Below are 15,170 nucleotides of genomic sequence, written 5' to 3' on the forward strand. Positions count from 1 at the left end.
GAATAATAACATTTATCAGCATGTTAGATGGGAAAGAAAATTCTGTAAGGTGAAGAGTACTAGCAAACTAGAAATTCAAAATCGGGAGCAGAACCTGCTTCTGACTTAATGGCTGGCCGGCTGAATGTGTTAATGTGACTCGGCATCTTAAAGCCCTGAATTGCCTGCATAGAATAGTTATCAAAGGCTGTCTCCTATGTGAGAACCTGTGTTATATTTGACAAGGGGCGCTGGGGCAGGGGGCCATGGGGATTTTATTTCTCGGATACCAGTGTGTCATTCTTGCTTGGCTGTGTCTACTTTATCAAGTGACTTTCGCACAGCAGAGACTGCCCTCTGACAGTACCTCCATCTCTCAACACTCCCATTGGATGAATTCTGTTAGGAAGCATGACAGGACTAATATTAAACGACGGTACACCTTAACCACATTTACAACTCAGAGCTCTGGTTCTTGGGTCTACTCAATGAGGAGCTAGTTTGGCCAGAACCAAGAATTATGGTTTTTGGAGTTAACCCAGTGAAGGGTGTCGTCAATGGAATATCCAATGCAACCAAAGATAGCCTGGTATCTGGCAAGGTCAGGAGGGAGCAAAGACCCCTTCCAAGTTGGAAGTCCCAAATATTAAAGTTACATTACCCTCAAATCGTAACTTTCCCCCATCTAAAACCCGGCACCCTGCACTGGCCTCCTTCTGTCCTCGGAACACTGTTCGGCCGGAAGTCCCGCCCAGCGGATGTGAGCCTTGCTGGGAAACCCAGTCAGGCGTCGAGGTTTATAGGCTGCCAAGGGGAAGAACTGGTGCGGGCCTGACAAGGCTCTGGGTTGCAGGAGAAAGGCCAGGGCTTCAGCTTCCCAGGTTTCAGGTCTTGCTCAGCTCAGTCCAGCTTCGCTGTCTTGCCTGCTCTCCTGGGGCAGAGCTATGGTGCTGGCGTGGCCCCGCTTCACTGGCTCACCTGAGGAGATGGATTGAGCTGAGGAGGGCAAGGGCTTTCCTGAGCTGGTGCCAGGCCGGGCCTCAGTGGCACAACCTGTGTGGGAGAGAAGGCGGTCGCAGTCTCATTAGTCGGACGGCTGTGTGCGTCCGCGCTGCTGCAGGTGATTCTGGTGTTGGGAAAGCGTCGGGTCCACGGGATTTCGTTTGCGAGAAAGAGGACGGGACCACGTGTCCAACAGCAGCTGAGGCGCGAAAGCTGGGAACTGGTGATTGCTCCATTGAAGTCCGCCAGAGCCGGGCTTGAGAGCAGTGCATGGTGCCCCGCGGAGAGCTGTGGAGAAGTCTTGGGCCTGCCACCCTCCCTACAGGAGTTCTTCCAATTCTTTAGGTGAGCCAGGCCTCCGTAACCTAGAGCGAGAGTGAGGGAGCCTTAACTATGCAAAGAGGATGGACCAGGGCGAGAGGTGAGGGGTTGGGCCCCCACATGCTATCCGTCCCGTAGAGCAACTGGTTCCTGTTACCCTCAGTATTTCTGGGACCCGAACGACTTATTTCTCACTCTATTTAAACTATTGTAGCAGAAAGTTGATAGTGCAAGTTACATGCTTGCCTTTTTGCTCCCATTAGAGGATGCCTTCCACAATATAGGATTCCAAGACAGACGTCCACCTTGGACAACTTAACAGGTGGTAGTTAATACTAGAATATTCAGCTTGCCAGCCTCACTCAGGAAGATATTTTCTCTCTCATGGGGGAAGGGGGGAATGTAGTTTTTTTTTCCACAAAGCTTTCAATGTGACCATTTTTCGAGTATCAAATTTCAGGGGCTGACCTGTTGCTTATTGATAGATTCTACCTTGAGTCCCATTCCAGGACCAAAGAGGTGTGAAGAAGAATAATCAGCTAGCTTTCTAATTTATGTTCTCTACTAGTTTTCCTAGTAACGTTTATACTTGACTTTGTTGGTTTGGAGAGTAAATTGAGTCAAACCTGTTAGGATTGTGTGTCCTATTTTTAATTTTAAGCATAATTATTTAACCTTTTGAAAATTAAAGTTGGTCCTTTACTGCAGATATTTACTTTAATTACATCCATTTGTGTATGTATGTGTATGTACGTGGTACGTGTGTGTGTGTGTGTGTGTGTGCACATGTATGGGTTAGCACATGTATGGTTAAAGATAACCAATGAGAGTCTGGTTTTGCCTACCCTGTGGATCCCAGGGATCATCCCTCCTGTGTTTGTGAGGGGTTTTGTTTGCTTGCTTGTTTTGAAACAGTCTTTTTATCTCCTCCTTCCCTCTTCCCCTCTCCCCTCTTTCTTTTCTGAAACTTTAAATGCAGCTCAGACTGGCCTCAAACTCATGACCCTTCTTCCACTCCCTTTCCTGCCTGAAGATTACAGACATGCACCATCATGCCCAGAATATTTCATTCCTTACATTTTTTAAACATGGATTGCTTCATGAATTTGTGTCTTATTCTTGTGAAAGAGCCGTGCTCATCCCCTCTGTATCATTCCTATTTTGGTATGTGTGCTGCTGATGCAAGCATATGGTCCAGAATATTTCTTAGAAGCCAATGTAACTAAAAATGCCCTATCTTATAGATGAAATATAAGGGGAAAAGACAAGCATGGAAAGTGAGAATACAAAGAATACACAAGGTGAGAAATCATGAATCATGACTTACATTAGTTTTATGTGTTTTATAGTTGTATAACTGGGGATATATTCACATGTGTATGTGGTATATATATATGTATATATAAAATATATCTAATAACATCTAGAAAACAAAAGACTCATTCACCAACTTACATATGTTCTATGACATTATTCTGAGAGGATACCAACAAACATCTACTTACCCCAGATAGGGAATTGCCAGCAGATCAAAGTTAAGGATACCACCAAATCCAATTGGTAGGCCAGTGAGCTTCCTGGGGCTGCATACAAAGTATATGAATGAGGAGGAGTGACTTACAGAAGCAGAAATGACTCAAAGGCAGCTGTACCATCAGAGGCTTCCTCCAGCTCATGAAAGCTGGGAAACTGGAACACACAGTACAACCTGCAAGCAGCTTAACAGGTTGGAAAGTACCCCTTTCGGGCAGCTCTGTTGTTCTGTCTCCTCCAAGCAGTTTAGTTGGTCTAAGCCTTTTTGAAACAATTCTTTTGGTCTGAGAGTGTTTCTCAGCAGTTCTTACCTCTTATACACGAGGAGGGAGGGGACTAGCACATCAGATTAGTTTCAGGGACTTCCTTAAGCTTCTAGGTTGTCTACTTCCTAACTATTAAGAAGGCTTATCCTGGGTTTGTTTTGTTTGCTTGAGATGGGGTCTCTCAATGTAGTTTTGCCTGACCTTAAGCTCACTATGTAGACCAGGCTAGGTTTGAATTCACAAAAGTCCTTTGGCCTTTGCCTAGGGAGGCAAAATGCTGGGATTAAAGCTATGCAGCACCGGGCTGGGGATTTAGCTCAGTGGTAGAGCGCTTACCTAGGAAGAGCAAGGCCCTGGGTTCGGTCCCCAGCTCCGAAAAAAAAAAAAAAAAAGAACAACAAAAAAAAAAAAAGCTATGCAGCACCATCATAGGTCTTAATGAGCTTCCTTGCAAGATGGTATATATTAACTTAAAGGAAAATAATATACCACAGCATACATTTGGACACCTGCTTTGTGCCTACTGTGAACAGACACCATGACCAAGGCAACTCTTATAAAGACAACATTTAATTGGGGCTGGCTTACAGGTTCAGAGGTCTAGGCAGCCATGGTACAAGAGGAGCTGTGGGCTCTACATCTTATTCCGAAGGCAAACAGGAGAAAACTCTTCCAGGCAGCTAGGACAAGGGTATTAAAACCTATGCCCACAGTGACACATCTACTCCAACAATAGTGCTACTCCTAATAGGGCTACTCCTTGGGCCAAGCACATAGAAACTATCACAATGCCTATAATATAGTTTCTGACATCAGAAATTATGGGAAAGTCATGCTGATACTTAGAGTGGCATATGAACTGGGTATGGTAGCTCATGCCTTTAATCCCAAGACTCATGATAGAGAGACAGGCCTATCTCTGAATACAAAGCCTGCCTAATTTACATATTTCTAGGCCAGCCAGGACTACATAGTGAGACTCTACTAGAAATAATAATAAAATCCATATGACAGATTTATTGCCAGAATATAAAAGATGTCCCTAGACATGGTGGGGGTTCTGTCAGAAATGCAGATGAATATGTTTTGTGTCTGTCTACAATGCCAAAATTGGTTTTTTATTTTGTGTCAGGCTCTCACGTAGTCTAGGCTGGTCTCAAGCTCATTATGTGGCACAGGATGACCTTAAATGTCTGATCTTCCTCTTTCCCAGTCCCCAGTGCTGGGATTGGAGGCATTTGCAGTGATGCCTGGTTTATGTTATGCTGGAGATTGAAACTAGAGCTTTGTGGTAGGCAAGGCCTTTACCAATTGAACTACACACTGCATCAATAACAGTAAGTTTAAAAGGTACAATGGCTTCATTGGCGTTTATTTGCCACATAGGACCACTTTAATTTATCAATAGCCTGCCCTGACAAAAACAGGTTCCTTCATGCCAGTTTCTACTACTATTAATTAACTCTCAGATCAGACATCCCTCATCACACAGTGAATTTGTTTTCGATCTGTCTGACCGATTACAAAGGGTCAAAGAGGACTCATCAGAGTCCAAGTTTGCTTTGTTTTTTATCTTTGTTTGTTTGTTTACTGCTGCTCCTTCCCTCACTGGTTTCTCTGTGTGGCCCTGGCTGTCCCAGAACTCACTTCATAGACCAGGCTGCTCTGAACTCAGACTGTCTTCCAAACGCTGGGATTAAAGGCACGCGCCACTATACCAGGCTTCAAGAAGTTTTATAGAAGGCTGAGAAGTAGAGAATGGGGAGCTATTAGGGAGGCAGAGATAATGGGCATGACTGGGTGTGCTGGAATACTGCTGCTGTAGAAACAGGTCACTCTCAGCTACAGGTCTGAGGAAAACTAGAAGTGAAGAGATAGAGGCAGGAGAAAGGGTTCAGAGTCATCCGTAGCTATGTAGCAATGAGACCAGCCTGGGCCACATTGAGGCCATGTCTTTAATAAACAAAAAGCAGATTTAAATATGTTGAGGCTGGTAGAATAGCTCAGTGGGTAAAGATCATTAAACCTGACAACATGAGTTTGATCTCCAGGATCCATGTAGTAGGAGAGGATCAACTCCCACAAGTTGTCTTCTGACCCCCATAAACACTAATTTAAAAAGTGTTATGTATTTGGTATTTTGCTTGCAAGTATATTTGAACCACTTGCATACCTAGTATCTGCAGAAGTTAGAAAGCTGCATCAGATTCTCTGACATTATAGTTGCAGACAGGTGTGAGCTGGTAAATAGTGCTGGGTTTGATCCCAGGGGATGAACACAAAATTGAATATCTGGTTTGAAAATATTTCCCTCTTGGGGAAAACAATGTGAAACTCACAAAGAACCAAGTTTTTTAAAATAGAAAAATTATTTCCTTCTAGATTGAGCTGCTTTTTTCATTCTGCATAGTATCTTGCAACATAAAGGTTTTAAATTTTAAGCCAGGCCTTGTGATGCATACCTCTAAGACATGCCTTTGAGACAGAGGCAGGCAGTGAGTTAAGGTCTAGCCTGCCCTACATAGTGAGTTTCAGAGCGGCTAAAGCTACATACTGAGGCCCTATCTCAAAACAAATTAACAAACACTCAAAAAAATTAAATTTTAGGTCCATTTAGTCATTTTTTTAAACGATTTATTTATTTTAATGTATATGAGTATACTGTAGCTGTCCTCAGACACACCAGAAGAGGGCATCAGATTCCATTACAGATGGTTGTGAGCCACCATGTGGCTGCTGAGAATTGAACTCAGGACCTTCAGAAGAGCAATCAGTGTTCCTAACCACTGAGCCATCTCTCCAGCCCCTTAATCATATTTTCTTTTATTGCTTTGTAGCTTTTGGTATTGTGTGCATTTTCTTCAGGAATTGAAGGAACTAGTTTACTCAGCCCAAAAGAGGTTAAATGAAGAGGAAATGTGACAATTGAATAGTTAGGGAGGTGCTTTGGCTAAGAGGAAAAGAATGTGATAGGAAATCTTAAAAGACTGAGAAGGACCTGCTGAATGGAATGGAGGAGCATATCTTAAAATGTGCCGGAATTGAAAAGCACTGTGTCTTATTCGAAATTTTCTTTGGCATGTTATCAATGTGACGTTGATACCCAGAAGATGTTGATAAGTACAATAATTATGAATAAATGTGGGATGTTGCCCAAAGCCAACTCAGTAATAACCTTTGTACTACATATTGTTCCAACAGATTACATCACAAATCGTTTAATTGAAACAAACTGTTAGGTGATTTTTTTTATAAATAGACTAAAGATTGATGTATCTCAGATTTTTGTAGTTATACATCTTTTTATTTTTAAGTTTGCCCCTTGTAAATGTTAGTTAACGACACCTATGCCAAAGATGTAATGATGACTCGGCACATTCGGCCATGTCCAACAACCTAACTTGATCTCCGGGACCCACATGGTAGAAGAAAACTGATTCCTACACATTATAGTCTGACCGCCACATGTGCCTCCTCATAAATAAATAAACAAGTAAATAAGTGAATAACAATAAAATACTGTTAAAGCCAAAACAAAGAAGTAAAAAACTTAAACAAAACAAAACAAACCAGGCAGTGATTTTTAATCCCAGCACTCAAGAGACAGAGGCAGACAGATCTCTGAGTTTGAGGCCAGCCTGGTCTACACAGGGAGTCCCAGGTCAGCCAGGGCTACCCAGAGAACCCCTGTCTGGAAAAAAACAAAACAACAACAAAGTTGTTCCAACACCTATATGTCATTTACATAATAAAAGGATTTGATTTTAGTTTGATAGGTTATCTTGACTGATTTTCTTTCAAATATGAAATCCACCCTGTATTCCTTGGATAAACCAACTTGGTCCTGGTGCATTGTTAATATATTGTTGTATTCAGCTTACTAAAACATCTTATTAGATGTTTTATATGTACATGAAGGATGTTAGTCTATATAGTTTCCTATTCTTTCTAATGATTTTAGTGTTGATACAAGGGTAATGCCAACCTTAGAATAAGTTGGGAAGCCAGGCATAGTGGTGTGCCCTGGTTACTGAAGAGGCTGAAGGCACAAGGATCTTAAGATTGAGATCGGCCTGGAGTACAGTGAGACCTATTTTTTTAAATTGGGAAATAACCTTTTAGATACTGTTGCTTCTTTAAATGTTTGGTGGAGTTGTCAAATGTAAACACCTGAAACTAGAGTTTTTGTTGTGGAAAGCTTTGTAACTAAGATTTCAGCTCCTTTCATAAACATAGTTTTATTCAGGTAATGTGTTCTTGTGTGGGCTTGGATGATTTCCATCTTTGAAAGCAATTTACTATTTTATCTAAGTCATTGAATCTGTATGAAGTTGTGCAAAATGCTATCTTCAGGTGATCTGAGGTGATTGAATCTGAGGTGATTGTTTAATTATAATGTCTTTTTCTATAGTTTAGGCTGGCCTGGAACTTACTATGTAGTCCTTGAATTTGTGGAAATCTGCCTCAGCCTCCTAAATGCTAGGTTAATGGGCATAAGCCATCATATCTGGCTCTTGTCTCATCTGATATTGGTAATTTGTATCTGTACTCATTTATCCAAATTAGTCTGGCTAGAGAAAGAGCAGTGTTATTAACCTTTTTAAAGAATTCTCTCTGTGTAATTTTCAAGTTTATTTTTATGCATATTGATATTTTGCTTGCATGTGTATCAATGCATTCCTGATGCCCAGTGAGGTCAGAAAAGGGCATTGGATTTCCTGGACTAGAGTTACGAACAGCTGTGAACTGTCACATGGGTGCTAGGAATTGAACCTGGGTCCTCTGGGGAGCAGCCAGTGTTCTGCACCACTGAGCATCTCTCGGAGCCCATTTTCTTCTATTTTTCTGTTTTACTGACTTTAGCTTTTTCCTTTACAGGTTTTTCCTTTATAGGTTTTTCCTTGCTTGCTTTGGGCTGAGTTTATGCTTTTTCTAGTTTCTTAAGGTAGAAGCTAAGGTCATTGATTTGAGAGCCATATTTTTTCTAGCATGGGTATTTAGTACTATAAATTTCCTCATAAATACTTCTTCATTAGCATCCTCTAAGTTCTAATATATTTTCATTCAGTTCATTTAAAGTACGTTTTAAGGATATCTTTATTAGATTATAAAGCAAATATATGCTTACTTCCTTAAAAAAGCAAGCATTTCAAGGATGTACAATTATGAAATAGAATTTGAATTGTTCTTTAAAAGAAAACTTTGTTTTTAAAATAATAAATTTTCCTCCGGTAGAAATGAAGACTGACCTGAAGTTACTGTTGGAATGTCTGAAGTATCATATGGGCAACCCTTTGACACAAAAGGAAGTTTTGATCACTATTCATTCAGTTTGTAATCAAAATAGTAAGAAATAATAATTAACTTTATTCATATTCTATTTTTTCTCCTTTTTTCCCCTTCTCCTTCCTCTTTCCCTCCTTCTCTCCCTCTTCTCTTCTCTCCCTTCCCTCTCTTTCTTCTCATCCCTCAAGTAACCCAGGCTGGTGATAAGCTTGATCCTCCTGACAGCCTCACCAGCCCAGGACTGCGTGCCTGTGCCACCGCAGCCCACAGCCCCTCTGATTCTGGCTTTGTAGTACAGTAATATATCAATATGCATGGTGGCTTCTTGTACACTTAGTGTGTGTTATATTTATTCATTTGATTATTTTATCCTTAGCAGAGTAAATATAATTTCTTGTTTTATTTGCAAATCTTACAGGTGATGCGGGTATTTATTTCCGGGAAATTGGTGGTTTGATGTTTATAATAGATCTCGCAAAGTCAAGTGAGCATAGCATGGTAAAAGAAGCAGCCTTATACACATTAGGATCTATTGTGGAAGAAAATGGTAAAATATAAAATATTATTATTATGTGCATGAAATGATTTTAAATAAATCTTTAAATTTTTTTCTCTTCATTTAAAGGTGAATGTCCCTACACCTGGTCGACTCACATTATTTAGGGTTATTTTTGTTTGTTTCCATTGGAGGTTTTTGATGGTGTTTTTGGTTTTGTTTTAAGTCAAATTTGCTATACAGCACAGGGTGGCCTAAGTGCACAGTTGCCCTGGTTTGCTTCCTAAATATTGCTATTGCTCATGTTATTTTTGAGCTTTGAAAAGACTCTTACATCTTCAAAAAAGTTTTTTTTTAAATATCATAATTATTGTTTGTCCCTCTGGTTTCCAAGCAGATATCTGAATTTTCTTAAGAAAATTTTCTTTTTTTCTCTTGTTTTGTGTTGTGGTAAAAATTAAAAAGGGGACGCCTGGGAAACCAGAAGAGACTGCACTCTGTGCACATCCAGGCGCCAGAGGAAAACACCAAACGCCATCTGGAACCCTGGTGCACGGAGGCTCCCGGAAAGAGCGGCGCAGATCTTCCCGGTTGCTGCCACAGCGGAGAGGACTTAGGCAGTACCCCACGAGCAAACTTGAGCCTTGGAACCACAGGTAGGACCAATTTTTCCCCTGCAAGAAACCTGCCTGGTGAACTCAAGACACAGGCCCACAGGAACAGCTGAAGACCTGTAGAGAGGAAAAACTACACGCCCGAAAGCAGAACACTCTGTCCCCATAACTGGCTGAAAGAAAACAGGAAAACAGGTCTACAGCACTCCTGACACACAGGTTATAGGACAGTCTAGCCACAGTCAGAAATAGCAGAACAAAGTAACACTAGAGATAATCTGATGGCGAGAGGCAAGCACAGGAACCCAAGCAACAGAAACCAAGACTACATGGCATCATCGGAGCCCAATTCTCCCACCAAAGCAAACACGGAATATCCAAACACACCAGAAAAGCAAGACCTAGTTTCAAAATCATATTTGATCATGATGCTGGAGGACTTCAAGAAAGACATAAAGAACTCCCTTAGAGAACAAGTAGAAGCCTACAGAGAGGAATCGCAAAAATCCCTGAAAGAATTCCAGGAAAACACAATCAAACAGTTGAAGGAATTAAAAATGGAAATAGAAGCAATCAAGAAAGAACACATGGAAACAACCCTGGACATAGAAAATCAAAAGAAAAGACAAGGAGCTGTAGATACAAGCTTCACCAACAGAATTCAAGAGATGGAAGAGAGAATCTCGGGAGCAGAAGATTCCATAGAAATCATTGACTCAACTGTCAAAGATAATGTAAAGCAGAAAAAGCTACTGGTCCAAAACATACAGGAAATCCAGGACTCAATGAGAAGATCAAACCTAAGGATAATAGGTATAGAAGAGAGTGAAGACTCCCAGCTCAAAGGACCAGTAAATATCTTCAACAAAATCATAGAAGAAAACTTCCCTAACCTAAAAAAAGAGATACCCATAGGCATACAAGAAGCCTACAGAACTCCAAATAGATTGGACCAGAAAAGAAACACCTCCCGTCACATAATTGTCAAAACACCAAACGCACAAAATAAAGAAAGAATATTAAAAGCAGTAAGGGAAAAAGGTCAAATAACATATAAAGGGAGACCTATCAGAATCACACCAGACTTTTCGCCAGAAACTATGAAGGCCAGAAGATCCTGGACAGATGTCATACAGACCCTAAGAGAACACAAATGCCAGCCCAGGTTACTGTATCCTGCAAAACTCTCAATTAACATAGATGGAGAAACCAAGATATTCCATGACAAAACCAAATTTACACAATATCTTTCTACAAATCCAGCACTACAAAGGATAATAAAGGGTAAAGCCCAACATAAGGAGGCAAGCTATACCCTAGAAGCAAGAAACTAATCATCTTGGCAACAAAACAAAGAGAATGAAAGCACACAATCATAACCTCACTTCCAAATATGAATATAACGGGAAGCAATAATCACTATTCCTTAATATCTCTCAATATCAATGGCCTCAACTCCCCAATAAAAAGACATAGATTAACAAACTGGATACGCAACGAGGACCCTGCATTCTGCTGCCTACAGGAAACACACCTCAGAGACAAAGACAGACATTACCTCAGAGTGAAAGGCTGGAAAACAATTTTCCAAGCAAATGGTCAGAAGAAGAAAGCTGGAGTAGCCATTCTAATATCAAATAAAATCAATTTTCAACTAAAAGTCATCAAAAAAGATAAGGAAGGACACTTCATATTCATCAAAGGAAAAATCCACCAAGATGAAGTCTCAATCCTAAATATCTATGCCCCAAATACAAGGGCACCTACATATGTAAAAGAAACCTTACTAAAGCTCAAAACACACATTGCACCTCACACAATAATAGTGGGAGATTTCAACACCCCACTCTCATCAATGGACAGATCATGGAAACAGAAATTAAACAGAGATGTAGACAGACTAAGAGAAGTCATGAGCCAAATGGACTTAACGGATATTTATAGAACATTTTATCCTAAAGCAAAAGGATATACCTTCTTCTCAGCTCCTCATGGTACTTTCTCCAAAATTGACCATATAATTGGTCAAAAAACGGGCCTCAACAGGTACAGAAAGATAGAAATAATCCCATGCGTGCTATCGGACCACCACGGCCTAAAACTGGTCTTCAATAACAATAAGGGAAGAATGCCCACATATACGTGGAAATTGAACAATGCTCTACTCAATGATAACCTGGTCAAGGAAGAAATAAAGAAAGAAATTAAAAACTTTTTAGAATTTAATGAAAATGAAGGTACAACATACCCAAACTTATGGGACACAATGAAAGCTGTGCTAAGAGGAAAACTCATAGCGCTGAGTGCCTGCAGAAAGAAACAGGAAAGAGCATATGTCAGCAGCTTGACAGCACACCTAAAAGCTCTAGAACAAAAAGAAGCAAATACACCCAGGAGGAGTAGAAGGCAGGAAATAATCAAACTCAGAGCTGAAATCAACCAAGTAGAAACAAAAAGGACCATAGAAAGAATCAACAGAACCAAAAGTTGGTTCTTTGAGAAAATCAACAAGATAGATAAACCCTTAGCCAGACTAACGAGAGGACACAGAGAGTGCGTCCAAATTAACAAAATCAGAAATGAAAAGGGAGACATAACTACAGATTCAGAGGAAATTCAAAAAATCATCAGATCTTACTATAAAAACCTATATTCAACAAAACTTGAAAATCTTCAGGAAATGGACAATTTCCTAGACAGATACCAGGTATCGAAGTTAAATCAGGAACAGATAAACCAGTTAAACAACCCCATAACTCCTAAGGAAATAGAAGCAGTCATTAAAGGTCTCCCAACCAAAAAGAGCCCAGGTCCAGACGGGTTTAGTGCAGAATTCTATCAAACCTTCATAGAAGACCTTATACCAATATTATCCAAACTATTCCACAAAATTGAAACAGATGGAGCCCTACCGAATTCCTTCTATGAAGCCACAATTACTCTTATACCTAAACCACACAAAGACCCAACAAAGAAAGAGAACTTCAGACCAATTTCCCTTATGAATATCGACGCAAAAATACTCAATAAAATTCTGGCAAACCGAATTCAAGAGCACATCAAAACAATCATCCACCATGATCAAGTAGGCTTCATCCCAGGCATGCAGGGATGGTTTAATATAAGGAAAACCATCAACGTGATCCATCATATAAACAAACTGAAAGAACAGAACCACATGATCATTTCATTAGATGCTGAGAAAGCATTTGACAAAATTCAACACCCCTTCATGATAAAAGTCCTGGAAAGAATAGGTATTCAAGGCCCATACCTAAACATAGTAAAAGCCATATACAGCAAACCAGTTGCTAACATTAAACTAAATGGAGAGAAACTTGAAGCAATCCCACTAAAATCAGGGACTAGACAAGGCTGCCCATTCTCTCCCTACTTATTCAATATAGTTCTTGAAGTTCTAGCCAGAGCAATCAGACAACAAAAGGAGATCAAGGGGATAAAGATCGGAAAAGAAGAGGTCAAAATATCACTATTTGCAGACGACATGATAGTATATTTAAGTGATCCCAAAAGTTCCACCAGAGAACTACTAAAGCTGATAAACAACTTCAGCAAAGTGGCTGGGTATAAAATTAACTCAAATAAATCAGTTGCCTTCCTCTATACAAAAGAGAAACAAGCCGAGAAAGAAATTAGGGAAACGACACCCTTCATAATAGACCCAAATAATATAAAGTACCTCGGTGTGACTTTAACCAAGCAAGTAAAAGATCTGTACAATAAGAACTTCAAGACACTGAGGAAAGAAATTGAAGAAGACCTCAGAAGATGGAAAGATCTCCCATGCTCATGGATTGGCAGGATTAATATAGTAAAAATGGCCATTTTACCAAAAGCAATCTACAGATTCAATGCAATCCCCATCAAAATACCAATCCAATTCTTCAAAGAGTTAGACAGAACAATTTGCAAATTCATCTGGAATAACAAAAAACCCAGGATAGCTAAAGCTATCCTCAACAATAAGAGGACTTCAGGGGGAATCACTATCCCTGAACTCAAGCAGTATTACAGAGCAATAGTGATAAAAACTGCATGGTATTGGTACAGAGACAGACAGATAGACCAATGGAATAGAATTGAAGACCCAGAAATGAACCCACACACCTATGGTCACTTGATTTTTGACAAAGGAGCCAAAACCATCCAATGGAAAAAAGATAGCATTTTCAGCAAATGGTGCTGATTCAACTGGAGGGCAACATGTAGAAGAATGCAGATCGATCCATGCTTATCACCCTGTACAAAGCTTAAGTCCAAGTGGATCAAGGACCTCCACATCAAACCAGACACACTCAAACTAATAGAAGAAAAACTAGGGAAGCATCTGGAACACATGGGCACTGGAAAAAATTTCCTGAACAAAACACCAATGGCTTATGCTCTAAGATCAAGAATCGACAAATGGGATCTCATAAAACTGCAAAGCTTCTGTAAGGCAAAGGACACTGTGGTTAGGACAAAAACGGCAACCAACAGATTGGGAAAAGATCTTTACCAATCCTATAACAGATAGAGGCCTTATATCCAAAATATACAAAGAACTCAAGAAGTTAGACCGCAGGGAAACAAATAACCCTATTAAAAAATGGGGTTCAGAGCTAAACAAAGAATTCACAGCTGAGGAATGCCGAATGGCTGAGAAACACCTAAAGAAATGTTCAACATCTTTAGTCATAAGGGAAATGCAAATCAAAACAACCCTGAGATTTCACCTCACACCAGTGAGAATGGCTAAGATCAAAAACTCAGGTGACAGCAGATGCTGGCGAGGATGTGGAGAAAGAGGAACACTCCTCCATTGTTGGTGGGATTGCAGACTGGTAAAACCATTCTGGAAATCAGTCTGGAGGTTCCTCAGAAAATTGGACATTGAACTGCCTGAGGATCCAGCCATACCTCTCTTGGGCATATACCCAAAAGATGCCTCAACATATAAAAAAGACACGTGCTCCACTATGTTCATCGCAGCCTTATTTATAATAGCCAGAAACTGGAAAGAACCCAGATGCCCTTCAACAGAGGAATGGATACAGAAAATGTGGTACATCTACACAATGGAATATTACTCAGCTATCAAAAACAACGAGTTTATGAAATTCGTAGGCAAATGGTTGGAACTGGAAAATATCATCCTGAGTGAGCTAACCCAATCACAGAAAGACATACATGGTATGCACTCATTGATAAGTGGCTATTAGCCCAAATGCTTGAATTACCCTAGATCCCTAGAACAAACGAAACTCAAGACGGATGATCAAAATGTGAATGCTTCACTCCTTCTTTAAATGAGGAAAAAGAATACCCTTGGCAGGGAAGGGAGAGGCAAAGATTAAAACAGAGACTGAAGGAACACCCATTCAGAGCCTGCCCCACAGGTGGCCCATACATATACAGCCACCCAATTAGACAAGATGGATGAAGCAAAGAAGTGCAGACCGACAGGAGCCGGATGTAGATCGCTCCTGAGAGACACAGCCAGAATACAGCAAATACAGAGGCGAATGCCAGCAGCAAACCACTGAACTGAGAATAGGTCCCCCGTTGAAGGAATCAGAGAAAGAACTGGAAGAGCTTGAAGGTGCTCGAGACCCCAAAAGTACAACAATGTCAAGCAACCAGAGCTTCCAGGGACTAAGCCACTACCTAAAG

General features: G+C 40.4%; 1 non-coding gene across 1 annotated transcript; it reads right to left on the minus strand.

Moving 5' to 3' along the window:
* Positions 1-2,384: 2,384 nt before the first annotated feature.
* LOC120098667 (U6 spliceosomal RNA) lies at positions 2,385-2,491 on the minus strand. Its single transcript, XR_015644504.1, has one exon. It is a non-coding gene; the product is annotated as a U6 spliceosomal RNA (small nuclear RNA).
* Positions 2,492-15,170: the final 12,679 nt, after the last annotated feature.

This window comes from Rattus norvegicus, chromosome 19, assembly GCF_021556685.1.
Source record: "Rattus norvegicus strain SHRSP/BbbUtx chromosome 19, alternate assembly SHRSP_T2T, whole genome shotgun sequence".
NCBI classification, from domain to species: Eukaryota; Metazoa; Chordata; class Mammalia; order Rodentia; family Muridae; genus Rattus; species Rattus norvegicus.